The 23,979-nt window shown below is 37.7% G+C and overlaps 1 protein-coding gene across 18 annotated transcripts in view; it reads right to left on the reverse strand.

Annotated features, from left to right (window-relative positions):
* Positions 1 to 23,979, reverse strand: part of ARB2A (ARB2 cotranscriptional regulator A) — a 479,952-nt gene that overhangs the window by 24,026 nt on the left and 431,947 nt on the right. Inside the window, exon 11 of one of the 18 annotated variants that reach the window (XR_013418035.1) lies at positions 4,870 to 4,965. The exons of the other annotated variants lie outside the window; for them this stretch is intronic. The gene's annotated coding sequence lies outside the window, so the exon portion shown is untranslated. The remainder of the gene's footprint in view (positions 1 to 4,869; positions 4,966 to 23,979) is intronic. 18 annotated transcript variants of the gene reach the window in all.

Consider the following 23,979-nt stretch of genomic DNA (forward strand, 5'->3'; position numbering starts at 1 on the left):
TGACTTAATAGTAAACATTTTAATAATATCATATTAAAATACAGCAGTAAAGCTACCTTTGCTTAATAGTTATTTATTCATACCCTCTATTGAAAAAAGCATGTGGGATGACATATATACATTATAGTAGAAAAAAGGGATGAAGAGTAAACAAAGTAGAGAAAGGTGGAGATGTGGTAAGGGCTTGTTCATTTGCCAGTTTATGGCTAAACATTTGGCTCTGAGTTTCCTATTGATGATTGTTTATTTATTTATTTTTTTAAGACAGGGTCTTGCTCTGTCACTTGGGCTGGGGTGCAGTGGTGTGATCATGGCTCACTGCAGCCTCCATCACCCAGGCCCAAGTGATCCTTGCATCTCAGCCTCTGGAGTAGCTGGGACCACTGGCATGCACCACCATGCCTGGCTAATTAAAAAAATATTTTTGTAAAGACAGAGTCTCCCTATGAGGTTTTTTTTGTTGGAGTAGGGTGCCCAGAGTCTCACTCTGTCATCCAGGATGGAGTGCAGTGGCACTATCACGGCTTACCCATAACCTCAAACTCCTGGGCCCAAGTGTTCCTCCTGCCTCAGCTCCTGGAGTAGCTGGGACTGCAGGAGCTCACCACCATACCTGGCTAATTTTTTATTTTTTTTGGAGACAGAGTCTTGCTCTGTCACTCAGGCTGGAGTGCAGTGCATGATCTCAGCTTACTGCAACCTCTGTCTCCCAGGTTCAAGTGATCCTCTTACCTCAGCCTCCCAAGTAGCTGGGATTACAGGTGTGCACCACCACGCCTGGCTAAGTTTTTGAATTTTTCATAGAGACAGGCTTTTGCCATTTTGGCCAGGCTGATCTTGAACTCCTGGCCTCAAGTGATCTGCCCGCCTTGGGACCCCAAAGTGCTGGGATTATAGACATAAGCCACTGCGCCCAGCCCCCAGCTAATTACAAAAATTTTTTTTTGTAGAGACAAGGTCTTGCTATGTTGCCCAGCTGGTCTCGAACTCCTGGCCTCCAGCAATCCTCCTGCCTTGGCCTATCAAAGTATTGGAATTACAGGCATGAGCCACTGTGTCCAGCCCCTACTTACAGTTACAAAGAGGGATACACAATTGATTATGATTTATCACTTCTAGGTGGTAAAAGTTAATCACCTATAGAGAATAGTTGTATTTTTATGGTTGTGTTCTCTGTGGAGACTTTTGACACAACACAAAAAATCAACTCAGGAGAAGTAACTCAGAGGAACATTAAGATAATATGTTTTAGATGACTTGATAGTCTGTACTAGCCTGGCTTGCTCAAGGGGTAAAATCAAGCATTATCTAAAGGAATGCACAGACAATATCCTTTAGACAATCATATCAATATTATTTTAATTTTTGTCCAAAAAGGATTGTGTAACAGAAAGTTTGAAGTTGTATTTTCTAGCAAGAACCTGGATGACAGATTATTCTGCTATTTCCGGATACATCAATATGCTTTAATATCCACTCTTGAAATTGTGAAGCCAAACCAGGATATGTGTCCGAAGAGATGGCCCCTCAACCTACCAAAAGAGGGTAGGAAGTCCCTGGGGGAAGGAAGGGCCAAGATTTCCTCAAAAACGCAGTTTTCAATTCACGCCTACATATGAATGAATAGATTACAGAAGTCTAAAATTTGATGGCATGTATGTAAAATTATCAGCCTTGATAGTACTCTAGCCATATAATATTATATGTGAATAGCCCACAGAATATGAAGACTTTTTGTTTATTTATTTATTTTTGAGACGGATTTTTTGCTGTTGTTGCCCAGGCTGGAGTGCAATGGCGCGATCTCGGCTCACTGCAACCTCCGCCTCCTGGGTTCAAGTGATTCTCCTGCCTCAGCCTCCTGAGTAGCTGGGATTACAGGCATGCACCACCAAACCTGGATAATTTTGCATTTTTAGTAGAGACGGGGTTTCCCCACATTGGTCAGGCTGGTCTTGAACTCCCGACCTCAGGTGATCCACCTGCCTCAGCCTCCCAAAGCGCTGGGATTACAGGGCGACAGCCACCATGCCCAGCCTAAGACTTTTTAAAATTCAATTTTAAGCAACTAGATTTTAAGTTTTAATATGTATTTCTAATAATTATTATCATCATTAATAAACAAAAGGGAAAGTTAAAAGTATTTACTATATTCCTGATATGGCACTGTGCCCCTTCATACACTAATTCATGTACCCCGAAAAATAATCTCTCAAAACAGGTGTATTACCCTCATTTTGCTGATGAAGAAACTGAGGTCTGTAGAGGTCATACAGTAAAGGCCATAGTGCTTAGTAAGTAAGAATATAAGTGCCATGAAGGCAGGAAGTTTGTTTTGTTGACCCTTTACTCCTATTTCCTGTGACAGTGCCAACACATAAGAGGCTCCCAATAAATCCTAGTTGAAGTAGCTGAGTCAAGATCCCAGGCTCTTATCTACAGCACAGGGCTATTAAAATATAAGCCAATTGGTGGTTTCAGTGTAAGACAGTGTGACTGCTTACTTCTTTCTGAAAGTAATGAGATCTATTTCATTTACTACTTGTGTTAGCACAGAAAGTGGGAAAATAATATACCACATTGGTATACCATTGTGGAATTTAGAAGCCATTTTGGTGCAATCAAAAGTTTTAATAAGGATAAATATTCTCTATATGTCATATATTAATATTTTACACACACACACACACACCCCAACTGTAGACTGAACCCCTAAAGGGTCCCAGAAAGTTCACAATTATCCACTGTTGATCAATGAGGAATAATATTTGAACATATGGATGGTCCAACAAAAGAACAGACTCAAATGGAAAACATTTTTTTTACTGAGAGGTCACCAGTATACCAGAAAAACAGAATATAAAGCATTAAATGTATGTTTCTATTAAATTTCTGCAGGGGTTTCCTTTCCTCCCTTTATTCCTTCATTAATTTAATTTTTTAGAGACAGAGAAAACTTGTTGTATGATCCAGTATTCCTGGTTGTATTTTTTTTAAAGATGGGCACAGAACACAGAATTGAGCATACTAGCCATGCCAACAAATAAAACAATGACCTGTGCCACCGTGATATGATATGAAGCAGTTAAGGCAACAGAGAAAGTTAAGAAATCTGCATTCTTTCTTTCTTTACATTCATATAATTATCGTTTTTGCTAAAACAGCACTTTGAATATGTTTTGAGTGTGATATGATGAGTATTTGCTCTGGGCTGACTAAAGATAGCAATCTTAGATAAGCTACAAACACAAACCTATTGGAGAAAAGAGCCTCAAGGTCAATGCTTCTAACTTTAGATAGCCAATCAATAGGTCATTTCCTAAACATGAGGTTTCTCTGTAATCATTCCAGCTCAGTATTTTTAAAGAGAATCATTTTCTCCAACATAGCTTCTTGTAGACTAACACAGAAGGCAACATTTTCACTTTTATATTAACTCATATCTTTCCTGACATGAAGAAACAATTGAAGGATGAAGGGAAGCATGTGGGTCTCGGTTGAAATATGCTAAACTCTAAAAATCTTATTTTTCATCTTTAAAGATGAAATAGGCCAGGCGTGGTGGCTCACACCTGTAATCCCAGCACTTCAGGAGGCCGAGGCAGGTGCATCATGAGGTCAAGGGATCAAGACCATCCTGGCCAACATGGTGAAATCCTGTCTCTACTAAAAATACGAAAAAATTAGCTGGGCATGGTAGCGTGCGCTTGTAGTCCCAGCTACTCAGGAAGCTGAGGCAGGAGAATAGCTTGAACCCAGGAGGCGGAGGTTGCAATGAATTGAGATTGCGCCACTGCACTCCAGACTGGCAACAGAGCGAGACTCCGTCTCAAAAAACAAAAACAAAAACAAAAAAAGATTAAGTAGAGAAAACGTTAAAAATCTAATGTGAAAAAAATATGTATAGGATGATGCAACCCCAAGACACTCACTAAAGTGTAGTATCTAAAATGATTGTTAGAGAATGTTTAAACATTTTTGGGAACAACTTTCACTTGAATTTTAAACTTGTATTTTATACATGCAAGACCAAACAGTATATATACTCCACAATAAAAAATAATTCACACTTTATTTCAGAATTGCATTTGACCCAAATATAACAGGTCAAGATTCATGATCAGAAGAAATATGTAACTTACTCAGAAAGGTGAGTCTCTAGCAATTTGAATTTATAAGTAAAGAAAGCAGTTCTAGAAAAAATAATTTATTTAAAAGTCAGTTTTAGTATTCCTAACTATGGACTATAGTTTTTTTTCCTATACCACACAGTTCAGAGCAGCTGCATGGACTGTCATAATAATACATAATTACACATTTAAAAAGAGTATTCTATACTTGAATCTTATGAAATTATTTAGTAAGACAAATAAGATATATCATTATGTAGTATCAGTTCTTTAGTTTAAAAAATTATCTCTAAAAAAGACTGAAATAATCTTACAAGGCAAATTAAAAATTTCAGATGAAAACTATTTTAGATTTTCACAAGCGTGAAAAATAAGAATCTTCATATTCCTTAATTTATATAGCCATAGTCGCTCTTGTATTATTTAATAATCTCTCATGCCAAAAAGAAAAAAATAATGTTTTTTAAAATTTTTTTTATGAGTTCTCTGGTGAAATCTTTAACTATTGAAGTTTTAGGCCCCAGAGCAAGATTCTACAAATTTAAAACCCCTAGAAATGTAGACAGATGCTTAATTACACTGTTACATATGGTGGCAAACACACACAATTTAAGTGGATATTCTTATAAGCAATTCTCATTTAAAACAATGTTGGAATTAAAATTAATTTGTAACTATGTCATTCTTACTAATAAAATTGCTCTTTTCAGCCAATATTTTTTTCAATATTTCTCCTTACCTAGGTTTAGCACAATGATTTAATTATCTAATTTCTGCAAATACATTCAAACATGAAGATTTTCTTCTGGTTAGACTCTCAAGCTCCAAAGGTTCTCTTTAAAAAAAAAATTCATAAAATTTAGTGATACATCATGTATAGTGATGTGATTCTAATGTTTCAAACAGATATCGAAAAACAAATTTGAATATATAATATTCTAAGAAAACAAACCCAGAAGTATTAAGTTTAAAAATACATTTTATTTTTAAAATAATTTCAAACTTACAAAGAAGTTGCAAGAATAATAGTTACTGCTTGAACATCCATTACCTAGATTCAACAATTTTAAAAAACATTTGTCACATTTGTTTATCACTCACTTTTTCACTTTGTGACACACGTATGTGTATATACACACATACTATTATTCTGAACTACTTGACAGTAAGTTGCAAATATCATGCCCTTCAGTAGTATGTACTTCCCAACAGCAAGAAAATTCTCTCATGTAACCACAGTATAGTTATCAAATTCAGAAGATTTTCCATTGATACTGTATTTTTTAGTCTACCATTTGTATTAACATGTTCATCCTGCTAGTTAGTTCTCCTTATAGCCCTTTTCAGTCTCTAGCACAGGATCCAGTCCAGGATCCTTTTTTTCCCCCCCGGAGACAAGTCTTACTCTCTCACCCAGAGCTGGAGTGCAATGGTGCAATCTAAGCTCATTGCAACCTCTGCCTTTCGGGTTCAAGCAGTTCTGCCTCAGCCTCCAGAGTAGCTGAGATTACAGGTGTGTGCCACCAGACCTGGCTAATTTTTGTTTTTTTTCTTTTTTTTTTTTTTTTTTGAGATAGAGTCTCGCTCTGTTGCCCAGGCTGGAGTGCAGTGGTGTGATCTTGGCTCACTGCAACCTTTGCCCCTCCAGGTTTAGGCAATTCTCTGCCTCAGCCCCTGGAGTAGCTGGGATTACAGGCGCTTGCCACCATGCCTGGCTAATTTTTTTTTTGTATTTTCAGTAGAGACGGGGTTTCACCATCTTGGCCAGGCTGGTCTTGAACTCCTGACCTTGTGATCCACCCGCCTCGGCCTTCCAAAGTGCTGGGATTACAGGCGTGAGCCACTGCGCCTGGCCAATTTTTGTATTTTTTAGTAGAGATGGGGTTTCACCATGTTGACCAGGCTTGTCTCAAACTCCTGACCTCGGGATCCACTGGCCTCAGCCTCCCAAAGTGCTGGGGTTACAGGCATAAGCCACTGCACCCACCCCACAGTTTTTTTTTTTTTTTTTTGGAGACGAAGTCTCCCTCTGTCACCCAGGCTAGAGTGCAGTGGCACGATCTCAGCCCTCCAGTTCCCGGGTTCAAGCGATTCTCCTGCCTTAGCCTCCCTAGTAGCTGGGACTACAGGCACCCACCACCATGCCTGGCTAATTTTTGTATTTTTAGTAGAGATAGGGTTTTGCCATGTTGGCCAGGCTGGTCTCAAACTCCTGACCTCAAGTGATCCACCTCCCTCGGTCTCCCAAAGTGCTGGGATTACAGGGATGAACCACTGTGCCAAGCGTAGGATCGCATTTTGAAAACGATTACGATTTAATAGATGCCAGGGATGGTGGCTTACACCTGTAATCCCAGCACTTTGGGTGGCTGAGGCAGGTGGATCATGTGAGCTCAGAAGTTCAAGACCAGCCTGGGCAACACCGTGAAACCACATCTCTACAAAATATACAAAAATTAACCAGGGGTGGTGGTGCACGCCTGTAGTCTCAGCTACTTAGGAGGCTGAAGTGGGAGGACTGCTTGAATCCAGGAGGAGCCTGCGGCTGCAGTGAGCTGTGATCAAGTGACCACACTCCAGCCTAGGTGACAGAGTCAGAACCTGTCTCAAAAAAAAAAAAAAAAAAAAAATTAATAATTATTTCTTATTTTAATACAATTTTACAGGCTTTTAAAAGTTTTATTTGACATCTTTTATAAGATTTATTTTATTTCAAGGCCGGGCGCGGTGGCTCAAGCCTGTAATCCCAACACTTTGGGAGGCCGAGACGGGCGGATCACGAGGTCAGGAGATCGAGAGACGATCCCGGCTAACACGGTGAAACCCCGTCTCTACTAAAAAATACAAAAAAACTAGCCGGGCGAGGTGGCGGGCGCCTATAGTCCCAGCTACTCGGCAAGCTGAGGCAGGAGAATGGTGTAAACCCGGGAGGCGGAGCTTGCAGTGAGCCGAGATCCGGCCACTGCACTCCAGCCTGGGTGACAGAGCAAGACTCCGTCTCAAAAAAAAAAAAAAAAAAAAAAAAAAAAGATTTATTTTATTTCAATCTGAACTTCAGAGTGACAACACTAATTCTATCACTAAGTTTTATGACATTTTAAGTATATTATGTTAGTAAAAACATAAGAATATGATTAAAATATGCTTGGCTAAGTTTACATATCTACCACTGAATGATTACATTGAATACTCATCCTTTATTTTATAAAGAAACTTACAACCCAGGAAAGAAGGAAATTCCCTGCTATCTGAATGCATGCCTTCCTTTTATTTTGCTATTAGCTCTTGGAGGGTTAAATGTAGTAAAATTAAAATCAGTTAAATTTTCCACTTGTTAGGAGTTCTAGTAAAAGAGTTGATGGAGAGGAGATTGAAATCAGTGACTGAAGTGAAGTTTCCAAAATATTTGAGGCTTATATTTAACTATGATAATTTTCTTCTACAGTCATTAGAAAATGTAGAATTAACTGCATACACGGATGCTGAGGGCTTAGAAATAGTGTACACAGCTGAACTGAGGGACTTAAAATTTAAGATCTATTTCTGGCTACTCTATCAATATGCTTGAAGTTCTAGACAAGCTATTTAACTTTAATTTGTCCCAATTTCTTTATTCCTAAAGTCGGAAAGAATATTGTTTACCATACCAGTAGACTACTAGCATTTTAGATTGGTAACCTATGGAAATTGAAATATAAAATGCATCAAAGAACCACAAGCATATCTTATTATAAAGAGTCACTGTAAGCAAATTATTTACCCAGGAGAACAAAGAAAGGACTTTTACTGGTCTACCTATGTTTGTTATAGAAAAAAGTAGAAAACATGTAAGTTAAAAAAAATTGAAATCACCAATAATCCTACTGTTCAGAAATAACAACTTGGAACATATCTTTTCAGACTTTTTTTTTTGACACATAAACATTCATTTTATTATTATTTTTGTTTAAAAATACATTATTTTATTAATGGAAAAGCTAACCCTATTTCAAAACAAATGCATTTTTAAAATTATACTATACAGAGGGTTCTTATCCTGGCAGTTGGTTAACCCTCACATTGGTCACAATGATAAACTCTGGACAAAATATACAATACATCTATTTGATAGGATTGGAGAAGCAACCAAAAGCAGGCAGAGACTGGAAGAAACTAAACCCTTCAAAGAAGGGCTCTGCACTGAGTGGCCCTTTGGCTGAGAGACCTGCCTTCTTGCATGTGCAGGCTAGCCAGAACCCAAGCAGAAGGCTGCAATTTTATTGGCTTAAGGTATCAAAGGATGGAGTCTGGGGGTGCCAGAACAGCTGGAAACCAGGAAGGTAAATTCCTAACAAAAAGGCACCAACTATGAATGGGAACAATTCCAAATCTGTGTATAAATTCTTCTTAATTTTTTTGGTTAAATTTCGAACTATGTTTGCATGGGAAGACTCAAAGGAGCTGACAAAAGGCTTACAGCTAGAAGTCTGAAGAACATGAGCAGAGATTTAGGCTCTGCTGAAGGACAGATGGTTTAGACTTGGTATCTTGCCAAATTAAAGAGGCTTGATGAATACCTCGGGCTTTCCCCTGCAACCCATGAAGGCCATTTCTTGGGAATAAAGATAATGTCACAGGTCCCAGTGTTTACCCTAAAATTAAGGGCAAAACTCATCATAGCTAGTTGTAAAACCAAGCCTCAACATAGGCAAGGTAATCAGCCACTAGATGCCCACTAGAACAAAAACCAACACTCTTCAGAAGAATATGACAGAATCCAGAGACTCAACAACTCATAATTCACAATGTCCAACATATAAGAACTTGCTGAGTATGCAAAGAAAAAAGAAAGGGCTGTACTGTTCTACCTATGTTTGTTATAGAAAAAAGTAGAAAACATGTAAGTTAAAAAAAATTGGAATCACCAATAATCCTACTGTTCAGAAATAACAACTTGGAACATATGAAGGAGGGAAAAAAATAAAGAAAACTACAGAAACAGACTTGAAGATAACCCAAATGTTGGAATTAACAAACAAAGGCTTTAAATAAACTATTATATACATGTTCAAGGACTTGAGGAAGTGGTTATAATGGGCTAAAAACAGAATACGTTAACAGACAAATTGCAACTTTAGAACACCAAATGGTGATTGCTGAACTACGAAGTATGATATCTGAAAGAAAAATTCACTGGATGGACTTAATAACAGACTGAAAAAGACTGAAGAAAACCTCAGTGAACTCGAAAACTGATCAATGGGAATCATCTACACTAAAGAAGAGAGGAAAAAGAGACTGGGAAAAAAGATAAACGTAAGTTACCTGTGAATCTGTATAAAGTCAACTATTTATATGTAATTGGAGTCCCAGAGTAGAGAAAACAGAGAATAGGGGAGAAAAAAAAAATCTGAATAAATTATACTCCTGAATCCCAAATTTGGTGAAAAACATTAACTTAAGAATCAAAGAAGCCCAGCAAATACTAAACAGGATAAACGCAAAGAAAATCCGTAACTAGGCTGGGCATGGTGGCTAATGCTTGGACTCCAACACTTTGGGAGGCCAAGTGAGAGGATCCCTTGAGCTCAGGAGTTCAAGTCCAGCTTGGGTAACACAGCGAGGCCTTTCTCTACTAAAAATAAAAAAAAAATTATCTAGGCATGGTGGTGCATGCCTATAATCCCAGCTGCTTGGGAGGCTGAGGCAGGAGGATTGCTTGAGCCCAGGAGATCAAGGCTGTAGTTAGCTATGACTGTGCCACTGTACTCTAGCCTTGGTGACAGAGCAAGATCATGTCTCAGAAAAAACAAAAACAAGGCCGGGTGCGTATGAAAATGTTCACAGAAGCTTCACTTATAAAAGCCAAAAACTGTAAATGGCACAAATGTCCATGAACAGGAACATGCACAAGCAAATCGTGATATATTTCCAAAATGTACACTACTTAGTAATTAAAAAGAACCAACTATTAATACATGTAACAGCCTGGAAATGAGTATATGCTATATATGTCATTCATATGAAATTTAAGAGCAGGCAAAACACATCTAAGGAGATAGAAATTAGAACAGAGGTTGCAGGGTGAGGTGGGGTGTAGAAGGGGAATGGATTGAAAGGAAGTAAGAAAAGTTTGGGGGTGATGGAAATGTTCTAGATCTTTATTAGGGTGGTAGTTACATGTATACAATTTAAAAAACTCAACCATTTGTATACTGAAGATTTTATTTTATTATATATAAAATTTATGTCTAAAAAACAAATCAGAAGAAAAATTAAAAGGGCAGCTGGGTGCGGTGGCTCATGCCTGTAGTCCCAGCACTTTGGGAGGCTGAGGTGGGTGGATCGCTTGAGGTCAGGAGTTCAAGACCAGCCTGGCCAACATGGTGAAAACCCATCTCTACTAAAAATACAAAAATTAGCTGTGCGTGGTGGTGGGTGCCTGTAATCCCAGCTACTCAGGAGGCTGAGGCAAGAGAATGGCTTGAGCCCAGGAGGCGGAAATTGCAGTGAGCTGAGATTGCACCACTGCACTCCAGCCTGGGTGACTGAGCGGGACTCTGTCTCAAAAAAAAAAAAAAAAAAAAAAAAAAAAAAAATTAAAAGGGACTAGACTTCATATACAGATATCATAATGAAAGTACCATACTTTATATACCAATAGAATATTTAATTTATATCAATGAATAAAACTCATTGCCTTAGGACACAGTTTTTTATCTTTATGCAAAATCATTGGCCTTGCCAGAGATTAAACCCTCCTAGAAGTACTAGAAACTGAGCTAATCAGTCTATGTCAGTCTTTTTTCCCCCCTCTAGTCATCAATTATTTTAAAATTTGGCAAATTAATATGTCTGCAATAACTGGATGGTGCTTGGTAATTTTGCTTTAAGAAGACGGACTCATTTATTAATCTGCAAAGACCAATCTAAAATAAATGCTAGCAAAATTACAAAATCACCCTATTTGCTTATAAAAGGGTGACATTCTCATCATGTATCCTTGGTGACTCTTCAAGTAAAGTATTTGCCAGATGAATATGGTGTTATGTTCAACATTCATAGGTAACATAGATAGTTGTGGTACTTGTGAACTTGGCAATGATAAAGACAGTGTAAGATTACTTTATCACTAATGATTGGCAAAATTTCCCAAGAACGTTGAGAATTATAGTCCCAAAAGGACAGTCCAGTGAAAATTCATCAACCTTTTTTATTATATAGACTACTAATAAGAGTCATTACATCCCAAGGCAGCAGAACTAATGAGTATGTAATAATTCAAACTCTATGACATTTTAACAAGATATATGAAAATGAAGTAACAAAAATAGGAAACAGACCTAATGTTTTCCAAGAATAAAAGAATAAAATACAGTATTTTTTATTTGAGTTGATGCAAAAGGTACTTGAAGTTCAAATACAGTTTGGTACTAAACTGTCCTAATTCAAAGAAGTTTCAAGTAACTCTTAATTGGAGGATCCTGGTGTGGTAGGACTAAATAAATTAATCTGCAATTTTCTCCTAGTTTTTCAAAGGGAAATTGGAAGAAGTAGTTCTTTCCATCATTGGCCTCCCTTTGAAGTTGAAATGCTTACATTGGTTGAAAATCACTGATTTAAACTCATTTTTAATAATCAGAACAATAATTTTGATTAAGTAAAATAAACTCAATCCTCTATTAGGGTACTATTTCTCAGATTAAAAAGTGATCTGGATTTCTGTCATCTTTTATTTTATCAGTTGCTGTCAGAGTGGGGAAAAATTATATTGGAGAATCTTTAAGAAATTGGTTGACCACATTTAGCAAAATTACCAAATCAACTGTATATTTCCAACAATTTTACAGATAGTTCATGGTGAAGATGGTACTCTAGATCTGTTGGTAGTCAGATGGTATATAACTGGTTGACTTATTCAATAGTCACCATTTCCTAAAGTTTATTCCATGGAACTCTGGCTTTGCAGGATGTCAGCAGTTGCTGATTTAAAGTTCTGATTTAAAGGCTACAATGTGCTGAGGTACCCTATGATGCACAGAAGGAATTTAATGTGTACCATCTCCCAAACTATTTGACCAATGAGTTTCTCCTGGGACAGTTTTGAGGACTTTTATTTTACAAAACACACTTTGGAAAATTGTAGTCTAGAGGTAATGTAGATAGACATGAACTAGAGTTGTAGCAGGTGGAAGAAAAGGAGATAACAAAAATGAGAAAGAGCATATGTTGCTTATGTCCCATTTCTCAGTGCTAGTTTCCTTAAATGTAACATGTTTTCTTTCGGCTTTAACCCTGTGCAAGTTATTTGATCTCTCTCTTTTTTAATAGTAAAAATGGGGCCAACAAAAATAATACTTACATTATAGGATTTGTAATGAGAGTTAACGTTGATGTATGTAAAGTGCAAGTATGGTGCCTGACATGATCCTGTTTGAAAAATGAGAGTGAGGATTGTTATTTGAATATTTTGGTACAACTTATATGAACTAGATGTTTTCTTTTTTTTTTTTTTTTGAACTAGATGTTTTCTTCTGGTCACATATAAAAAGACATTAATTCTTCTTTTGCAATATTGATTTCCAAGTGAAAGATTCTGAGAAGTCCTGCTCATAAGAAGCCTGCTTACCTTTATTGAACCCAGCATTTGACCAAGGAATCTGTCTATTACTGGAGCATCTTGGCACTACTGGTTTCACAGAAAAATATAGTTATTTGTATAGCACTTGATAGTTTTTGGTTATCCTCACATATATTATCAGAGTCTATCCTTATAACAAACCAGTGAGGCTGGTGATGCAGAAAATATCACCTCTAAATTATAGACATAGAAACTGACCAAAGAGGTTAAATGAACTGCCAAAGGCCATAGAATTGGCAAGTGCCAGTGACTAGACTCACACCCACGTTTTTGGCTCTAGGGTGAGTATGTTGAGTCACTTGAATGAATGACTGACTCAGATAGGGGCTCTTGATTTTGCATTTTAAAATAATTCAGTTCAGTTCAATAAACATTTATTGACTTTTGTATGCTGGACACTGTGCTAGGTGTGAAGATACAAAAATGAATGAGACATAGTCTGTCCTTGAAGAGCTTATAACATAGTGCTACTCAGAAAATCAGAAAACAGAAAAAAAAAAAAAAAGAAAACTGATGAGTCTGAGTCATTTTTTACGGTAATTAACTTCTTGAAATGCTTAATGGCATCTAGTTTTCCAGTGGCCACCAGAAAATAGTTTATGGTGACCATAAGGCAAGTGCTCTGTGTTATAGTTGAAATTTGAAGAACCCCCTCTAAGGTGAAGCTGGTGGTCCTTCCTATCTTTATTTTACAGTCATTAACACTATGCCATACTGTAAGGGAGAATGCCATAGGAGCATATTTTTTCTATAACCTTTCTTTCCTCAGCCTGACATGTCTTCCCTTATTTGTGTCCATGTTTTCTTTCTCAACAGATCACAGAAATGTTCTTTCGACTTGAGAATGCCTAGGTGTGGGAACATCACATAAAAAATACCTTTTCCCTCTTAGATATCATGATATTTTTATGATATTTCCCCCATTCCTTTCAGCATACTATGTTTCCCAAACTTCTTATTTATCTTGACTACCTATTCAATTGCTAATGTCTGTTTTTCATAAAATTATTTGAAGACACTCTTGGCATAAGACCCCTCCATTCTTCCTTATCAAATCCCTCCTTGTTACCTGCAAAACTTATCATCACTTTGCTGTATAGAAACTTTCTTTTAAAAAATCATTGATTAGTTTTCTGACTGCATTCTGAGAACCATTTTTCCCGTCTTATGCCTGCAGCCTTCTGTTGCCAAAAGATACTGCCGATTACTTTCTCACCGACATGTTAGTCATAGCTTCAGATTCACAATCCTATCACCACTCTGACTACTTCTTTTTTGTGTCTAGTTCCTGGTTCCTCTTGAAAATATCTTTTGTAGCTGCAGTGTGGTGGAAAGCACACTGGACTTGTAAACATAATCTTTGGGTGAGACATCTAGTTCTAACACTTTCTAGCTTTATGATTCTGCACAAATCACCTTGCAGAGCCTCTGTTTCTTCATGTATAAAATTGAGATAATAATAGTACCATTTCATACCATTGTTCTTGAGAACTCTATGAGATAATATTTGTGAAAGGATTTTATACATTCTGAAGCACCATCCAAATGGAAATATTAATTGTCAGTTTCAGATATATGGGATTTTTGTGTTCTTTATTCTCTATATTTTCTCTAAGAGCTTGTTTCTTTAGTTAATATTATCATTTGCATATACATGACCATGTAAATATATAAACCAGAAGCTGGCTTGAACCAATGTATAGGACACCTTCACAGTTATAATATGCCAGTAGTGGAAAACTTTATGCTGTCCTTAGTATCCATTTTCCTCACTTTCTCACTATGGTCAGTAACTCTGTCACTAAGTATTTGAGTCCTTAATCCTTGTGTCACATTCAAATTTCCTCCCTTTAGGGCCTATAGTGGGGGCTTGTTAGTTTTTCCCCGGTTCCCAGCATCTCATTCCCCTTCCATGGCTTAGAGAAATTTCACCTTTGAAGACCAGTTAGTAATATGCAAGGGAAAGGGCAAGACATTTGGTGTTTTTGTCAATTTTCCTGGAGAAAACAACCTAAGTCAGTGATGTTATATTACTCTGCAGTAGAAAGACAGTATATTATTTTTAAGTAGTTAAATGAAGTGCAGTAGCAGCCACAGGACTAGGGACTAGACAGCCTCAAAGTATGAAAAAAATGGAAGGGCCACACACAACACCCTTAGCTAAAGGAGAGCCACTTTTTCTACTTCCTCACTTCCTGTCTCAGTCACTCTTCATCCCATTATCCTGTTAAATGTTTGTTGTAACACTTACTAATATACTAAATCATTTATTTGGGCATTTATTCACTAGCTTGTATTTTGGCTCATGTTTATTGTCCCTCTCCTCTGACTAAAATGTAAACTCCTTTAGGGCAGGAACTTTGCTATGTCTGCACTGTGTCTCCTCCCAGTGCCTAGAAGGGTGCCTCACACAGAGAGGCATGCAATTAACACTTGTTGACTGACTGACTGGTAAAGTCTTGATGTAGTGGGAGCTCCACAAATATTAAACTGAATTAAAAATGAATTACAGACATTTTCTGAGATAAGTAGTTAACTTCAAATGTTATATTTTCCAGAGAAAAGAATACACTGTTATGAAAAAATTTCAAAATTATTTAAATGCTTTTTAAAAAATGTAGGTGCTAAGTTCCAAACATTAAAAATGACAAGATAATGCACATTTTGCTTCTAACCTGCTATAAGTCTGCTATTCTCAGTAACCCAATCATTTGAGTGAAATGATAATAAAAAATACGATTGTTAAAAGCTTTTGGAAATAGAGGAAACATAATTTTAACTGTGTATTTGGTTAAAAACTGAATTCAATGCCACTTTCTGGCTTCTGTATTAATAGTATTCTCATTAAAAAGAGCTATCTCTATTCCATGGAAATAATTTTAAGGATTCATGTACTATTCACACTTACTTTGGAAAAGTATGGTAAAAGGAAGAAATAAGACACTGTTCATTATCTTGATTTTTAACATATCTTCACATTTAAATACATTTTTAAAAGAAACAAAAAAGTAACACTCCACACATGTTTCTTTTGTTTCCCCAAACAAAGATAGACTAACACTACCCACAGCGCTATATGGCAGAGTTTTAAAATTTGTTCAGGATGTAGCTTAGGCCCTTGCACAATCATTTATAAGCTTTTTTTTTTTTTTTTTAAACTTAATTTTGGAGGACCCTTGTTTTTCAATTAGGAGTTACCAGGGCTATTCATTTGTTAGCTGGAGCTTGTTAAGGTCAGGAACCACCCATGTCTTTTTCATTTCTCCATGCTGTCCTCACTCCCCACCAGGGGTTAGTTGCCTAGCATGCGTCATGCCTCAGTAAGTGTGAACTGCGGATATGGAAGATGAGCCTCTGTAAAAAGTGCGACTTCCATATGTCAGAGAGAAGACTGAAAATTGTATATGGGAGTAAGTTAACACTCTCCAGTATCTGTAGATCTGAGATAAGATGGATGGAATATCAATACCATAAAGACGATGGCCTCTCTCAGGCCACAGATAATAGTACCAAACTCCCAACTAGTTTGCAGTAGCAAACTGCTTCCTTTTGATTTTGTTAGGCATCTGCAATTATTCTCAGAAAATCTGCACAGGAAGTGGGAAAACTGGGATGCAGTTACTGTTGGTAAGATAGACGGATTAGGCTACTGGCCTAATGCTAGTAAGCAAGGTGGATAGTAAGTTCCCTTAAACCTTCCTGTCTTTCTTCTAGACCTATCATATTTGATCTTTCATGACATGTCCTATACTTTGTCAGCAATCAACAGCAAATATGTTAGAAAAATGGTTATGATAATTACATCCCAATATAGAAATGTTAAAAAAAAAATCAGTAACTTGTGGTCTAAGTACAACGCTGTCCTGAAGAATACAGGTTATGCCATAACCTTATATGAACTTGGTTAATTTTAGTCCAAACATTTCCTGAGTGCCTTGTATATGCCAGACACTGTTAGGCAATGGGCATATAAAGTAAAACAAGACATAAATGTCATCCTTGAGGAGATTACAGTACTAATTTCCCTTGGAAGAATCCAAGACTCACCTACCCTATTCCAAATTGCACTTTATGATAAGTGGCATTAAAATAAAATTTCAGTGTGTTATATGAGAAGTCATTGTTAGATAAATTCTGCCTACAATGAAAGTGACATTTTATTACAAATTTTGATTCAATCCCCAGGTTGTATTTCTACAACACAGTACCCTCGGCACAGTAAACTAATATAGAAACCTTTCAGCTAAAAACAATAGTAACCAAATTTGCTATGGAATATGCATTGTTATCTTTAAAATAATGCTTCCTATTTTTGATACTTTTTTGGTAAATGAATGGCTATTATTTACCAATATTATTTAATAAACATTAAATAAATGTTATTTAATGTTTCTAGCAGAATAAGACCAACAGCTTGTCTGAGATCTCTCTGAGTCAAAACACAAGACATGGTCAACTTAAGACTCTCATTAGAGGACTCACCCTTGAATTCTTGAACACTCAGCTCCTGCCAAAAATGTGGTTAAGACAATAATATTTCAGAGATAAGTTTAAGGTACATTTAAAGGGTCAATTTTCTAGTTTTTTCCATCTTTGGTCACAGTAAAGTTATGGTAAATTATAATAAAAATCAATGTGGCCTCCCATATGAGTCATGATTTAGTGTTACATTACAGTTTTTTACCGATCATTGATACAAAAAATGGGCAGAAGATATGGCCATTGTTAGTCTATGTGTCTTTGACAAGTATCTGTGTGATTTCATTTCATTTCATTTTCATTTCAATCATCATTCTTTCTATGAGCTGAAGATTATGGTAGTTAACAAAAACAATGTGGTCACTGCCTTCAAAAAGTTTATATTCTAATGGGGAAACTAGAAACTAAATAAATCATTTCACAAATAATTGTTTATAAGGAAATAATATGTGATGACTTCTTTGGTATTTATTGTAAGAAAAGTATCTTTTCAGATGAGCTTATATGTTTTTGCTTTTCAAGTGAGAAAGATATTGTCAGCCATTTATTTCCTTTTTTGCCTTGAGTGTAAGGAAGCTCAAAGATAAATTTTATGCTAAATTAATGTAATTGTCACATCATAGGCTGATGGCCAATTATCTTTATTTTTAAACAGTTTCTGGTCCTATAAAAATCTTTATTTTAACTATGATGTCTTACATGTCTTGTTTCCTGCAGGGTGACCAAAGGAAGCAAAGAGGGATAGGGTATGGTTGGGAGGTCGGGGTAGGGGGTGGGGACAACTAAGATATACAGCATAAAAAACAATTATATGTCTTCTTGAAGTTTTATTTCAAAGTTTCATTTGAAAACCAGAATTGTTCTATATATTCACTGTTGTATAAAACAGTACACAATTTTTACGAAGTTCCAAGTTGGAGTTCTCTAGAAAACCTGTGATGCTATATAAAAATGAGATTTTAACTACCTTTAGCCCCATGACAGAAACAAGGGACTGAGTACAATTTCATGGAAGTATCATAAAACATGTTATATTTAAAAAAATCAGAATTTCATAATCTTTTGAAACTCTGCAGTACTTTAATGGTACTTCTAATAGTGCCTAACACTTGGAAGGAGTCCACAGTTTGGCTCTTATAAAGTGGTTTTTGACAGCAAATGTGCAGGAACCAGAATCTATCCTTAAACTTGAATCTGAGCCACTTAGACATCATGATGTTGCCCAAATGTGAAGTGGTTTCCATTGGCAATACCATAATACAGTGTCTTCTCACTGCAGCCTGAAACTGAGTTTGGGAGATGTTTAGCTACCAAAAGAAGCAGACATTATCTAAGTCTTGATCAGACAGAAAAAAATTTGAAAACGACTTTCTGGCATTCATTCAGTGGAAAATGAAGAAGCAAAGAAGCCAAATAAAGTTAACAGCTCTAAAGAGAGGCTGGAAATTGTGGTGCTCTAAAGTCTTCATCATCACCACCAATGCTCACTGAGGCCAATAAACATTTACTGAGTTCTCACCATGTGCAAGACACAATAACAAGGGCTTCAGTTATAATGGTCTTGAAGGTCAAGGATGCTCATTCTATACAAAAGAGGCTTTTTTCTCTAAATACATTATAAACATGTCTATCCACTCATTTGTTAACTTATATTCGTGCTTCCGCATTACTAAACTACCCCACTCTTCTTTCACAACACACCTCAAGTTCCACTTTGTCGCCCTGTAATTCCTTGTACCTGGCACAGTGTTTTGAAGGTAGCAGTTATTCAATAATATGTATGGACAGAATGAATGAATTGTAAGGGTCTTACAATCTAAATGGGAGATAGAATAGAGGTTTTTTTTTTTGTTTGTTTTTGTTTTTTAAATCTTAACTTCTTTATACAGTTTCTATCTAGCATATAACAGGAATTTAACAAGTTAATAGTGTACAAATAATTTCATAGAAAACATTTATTGAATACTCACTATGCTTTAGGTGCATTATTACATTGAATTCTCACAATATGTAAGTGCTATTATTGCTGTCATTTAGAGATGATATAGCTAAAGTTTACCAGAGTTAAGTATAATAACTTGCTTAGTTACCTAGATGGTAACTTGTGGAGGCAGCACTTGAACCTAGGCAGTTTGACTGTAGCTTAGACTCTTCATCATCATAATGCACATATAGGTAATAAGTCCTCTAACTTTAGAAGAAGAAGTGATTACCGAGGACTGGGTAGTGGGGACGTCTTTATGGAGAAAGTAGAACTTATGGTAGGTTTTTAAAGAAGACCAGAGATAGGCCGGGCGCGGTGGCTCAAGCCTATAATCCCAGCACTTTGGGAGGCCGAGATGGGCGGATCACGAGGTCAGGAGATCGAGACCATCCTGGCTAACATGGTGAAACCCCGTCTCTACTAAAAAAATACAAAAAACTAGCCGAGCGAGGTGGCGGGCGCCTGTAGTCCCAGCTACTCGGGAGGCTGAGGCAGGAGAATGGCGTAAACCTGGGAGGCGGAGCTTGCAGTGAGCTGAGATCCGGCCACTGTACCCCAGCCTGGGCGGCAGAGCGAGACTCCCTCTCAAAAAAAAAAAAAAAAAAAAAAATACCAGAGATAAGTAAGGGGCAAGAAGGTAATTGAACAAAGAAGGAGTAGAAATGCTTACAATTATTTGGAGAACAGAGTTAGACTTCTTTGGATAGAATGAAAGTTTGTGCAGGATAGTAGCAGAAAACCTAATTAGAGATTTAGCAGGAACAAGAGTGTGATGGACACAGAAGTTTGGATTTCATTCTTTAGGTGAAGGAGAGAAAAGGAAGTATTTTATATAGAGAAAGAGGTAGGAAAGCTGCGTTTTAGGAAGATGTACAGGATTTAATAGCAAGTGAGGCATTACAGACAGGGATACCAGTCAGGTGAAGAGGAAGAGACTAGACTAAGATGGTGGTACTGGGAATGAAGAAGAAATCACAGGTAAGAGAGAAAGAACAAACCAATAAAACATGACGACTGCCTTGATGTTGGAAAGAGATTAGTCAGAGTCTGCCCTGTCTGGGGAGTACTGATAACGTCACTGTCAGAAGTGGAAATGTTCTAGAGGGAGAGCTGGGTTTTGGAAGATTATTAAGCCCATAATTTAAAACAGTTGATTACTATAGGGTTAAGGCACTTAATAACTAAATAACTTAACACATGTTTGGACACTGATGATGAGCCAATTCACTAGGTGACAGAATGGTGAATGGGAAAGACATGGTCCCTGTTTTCACAGGCCTCAAGAGTTTGTGTGAGAAGAAAGGCATTGCATAAGTAGTAAGATGACATGATGAGCTTTATGCTGGTGGAAATATAGAGTATTATGGGAGCACATGCTAGGAGCATATACAGAGTGTAGTCTGGGACTTCCTCGAGGAAGTAACATTTAAGCAATGGGTCATGTTAATGGTTTGGTGCCCCAAACCAGGGACAGTAATTTGTTTAGGGCAGATTATATATGAGAAGTATGAATCATAGTACCTGCTCACCAATCACTCCTTTTAGTGAAGCTACCTTGCTTATAGACCTGTTTTAGGGACAGCAGTAAGGGGTCATCTTTTGTTTCACACTACCCTACACCTCCTATCCACAGCTGTTGAAACCAGGAAGGGACACAAAACTAAGTACAGCCTATTCAGAGGGTCATCACCTATCAGGCGTGTCCAATCTTTTGGCTTCCCTGTGCTACACTGGAAGAAGAAAAATTGTCTTGGGCCACATATAAAATACACTAACACTAATGATAACTGAAGAGCTAAAAAAAAAAAAAAAAAAAAAAATTGCAAAAAAGTCTCATAATGTTTTTAAAAAGTTTATGAATTTGTGTTGGACCACGTTCAAAGCCGTCCTGGGCTGCAGGTTGGACAAGCTTGCTCTAGAGGAAAAAGATGAGAAAAAATAATTTTCTTAAAAATTTGAATGTATGATACCAAGAGACCGGTGGATGGTTGTGGCTGAAAAGTCAGGAAGTCAAGTCAGACTAGAGGGACCTGAAGGCCATGCATTTGCTAAAGTACTGAGTAGGCAGAAAGAGTAAGTAAGGGGAAGAAGCTGCTCAGCAGGTAACTAAAACAAAGAATCAAAGAGATAAACAGAGACCACTCTAGAGAAATACCATGTGTCTCATGAGAGCTAAGTGGCAAGAGTAGTTGTTTTGTAGAGCAATATTAATTTTCAATGACTTTCTAATCACAAGATGACGAGTACTCTCACAATACCCCATACCAGATTCATTTCACATTAGAGCAACATTATGAAGTCTAATTGGCTTATGTTAAGATTTCAGCATGAAATCTAGTTCTTACATATTTTCTGTAAGATTCCTCTTTAGGAAACAAACTATAAATTCACTCCAAGTATTAGGGGTTGGGTTAGCTGGGTAGGTCTCTGTTCCTTGTAGACAAAAGGGTTCCATGAAAACAGGTTATCCGGTATTGGATAAAAGTAAACTAAAAAGGAGATACTGTATTGAGTTCAGCTACCAGGGTAAATAAATTATTACATATAAAAACAAATCTGCTTGCTACTTTTAAATGTCTTTAATTGTCATAATTATAGCATGCCTATCTCAACACAGATGCGTTAAGATATATTCTTAGGAAAATTGCCACAACTGTTGATACTTAAACTTAAATGTTATGTTTGTATGCTATACACCATACACATATACATAAAATATATTTATACACACCTACACACCTAACTGTCTTTAGTAAGACATCAGTTAACCAATGTACAAAAAGAATTATATGTGTTTCTCACAACTTTTCATGTGTGCCAGGAGTACCGACAGGACAACCCCCATTACAATTACTGTCCCTCCTTCTCTCCAACTCTGTAGTGATGATCACTGCGTAGATGGTAGACGGTGTTAAGCAAGGCTGCTCTTTTGTAACTCCATCTTTTGAGTTTTACTCCATTGTCTTAGACCAGTTTGTGTTGCTATGACAAAATACCTGAGACTGAGTAATTTGAAAAGAACAGAAATTATTTCTCACAGTTCTGAAAGCTGGGAAGTCCAAAATTAAGGTGCTGGCAGGTTTGCTTATCTGACGAGGGCTGTGTCCTCCAGAGGGGAGGAACTCTTGTGTCCTCATGTGGCACAAAGCAGACAAGAGGGACTAACTCCCTCCATCAAGCCCTTTTATAAAGAGAACCTAATTGCATTGACTAGGACCCACCCTCATGACTCAATCACCCCACAAAATCCGCACCTCTCAATACTGTTACACTGGCAACACCTAAATTTTGGAGGAGACATATTCAAATCACAGCACCAACTCTCTTATTCTGTCAGCCAATCCCTTCTGTTTTCTTCCAGTCCCTCTCCTGGTTGAAACCAAACTATATAAACTGCAGTCAATCAAGTGATAAGACAATTTGCTTACCTGTGCCAAACTGTTTTTACAGTTACTTGTAATTGTAACTAACTTACACAAGATGACGAGTACTCTCACAATACCCCATACCAGATTCATTTCACATTACAGCAACATTATAAAGTCTAATTGGCTTATGTTAAGATTTTAGCATGAAATCTAGTTCTTACATATTTTCTGTAAGATTCTTCTTTAAGTTACAAACAAACTTTTCTCTACAGTTATTATTTGAGACTAAAGGTAAGGTAGGTGAGCTTTAGCATTCCCCTTCCCCTGAAGGAAAGCTAAAAGTTTCCTCCTGTATTTTTCTTTTCCATTTGGGCTAAACTTGGTAAATTATTTCAGCCTAGGAGGAGTGGAGTAGGGAAATTAGGAGGCAATGAGGAAAGAGGCTATTTCAACTGATCAGGTGAGATAGATGGGTAGGCTGAATATACACCCATCTCCCCCTTGCTCCACATGGAATATAAAAAAAGGCTATTGGGGGGGCGGAGCAAGATGGCCGAATAGGAACAGCTCTAGTCTCTATCTAGCTCCCAGGGCCAGCGACACAGAAGACAGGTGATTTCTGCATTTTCAACTGAGGTACTGGGTTCATCTCACTGGGGAGTGCCGGACAATCTGTGCTGGTCAGCTGTTGCAGCCCGACCAGCGAGAGCTGAAGCAGGGCGAGGCATCGCCTCACCTGGGAACCGCAAGGGGGAAGGGAATCCCTTTTCCTAGCCAGGGGAACTGAGACACACAACACCTGGAAAATCGGGTAACTCCCACCCCAATACTGCGCTTTAAGCAAACGGGCACACCAGGATATTATATCCCACACCTGGCCGGGAGGGTCCCACGCCCATGGAGCCTTCCTCATTGCTAGCACAGCAGTCTGTGATCTAACCGCAAGGCAGCAGCGAGGCTGGGGGAGGGGCACCCGCCATTGCTGAGGCTTAAGTAGGTAAACAAAGCCCTGGGAAGATTGAAGTGGGTGGAGCTCACAGCAGCTCAAGGAGGCCTGCCAGTCTCTGTAGACTCCACCTCTGGGGACAGGGCACAGCTAAACAACAACAACAACAACAAAAGCAGCAGAAACCTCTGCAGATGCAAGTGACTCTGTCTGACAGCTTTGAAGAGAGCAGTGGATCTCCCAACACGGAGGTTGAGATCTGAGAATGGACAGACTGCCTGCTCAAGTGGGTCCCTGACCCCTGAGTAGCCTAACTGGGAGACATCCTCCACTAGGGGCAGACTGACACCCCACACCTCACACGGTGGAGTACACCCCTGAGAGGAAGCTTCCAAAGCAAGAATCAGACAGGTACACTTGCTGTTCAGCAGTATTCTATCTTCTGCAGCCTC

Source organism: Macaca mulatta, chromosome 6 (genome assembly GCF_049350105.2).
Source record: "Macaca mulatta isolate MMU2019108-1 chromosome 6, T2T-MMU8v2.0, whole genome shotgun sequence".
Classification (NCBI taxonomy): Eukaryota; Metazoa; Chordata; class Mammalia; order Primates; family Cercopithecidae; genus Macaca; species Macaca mulatta.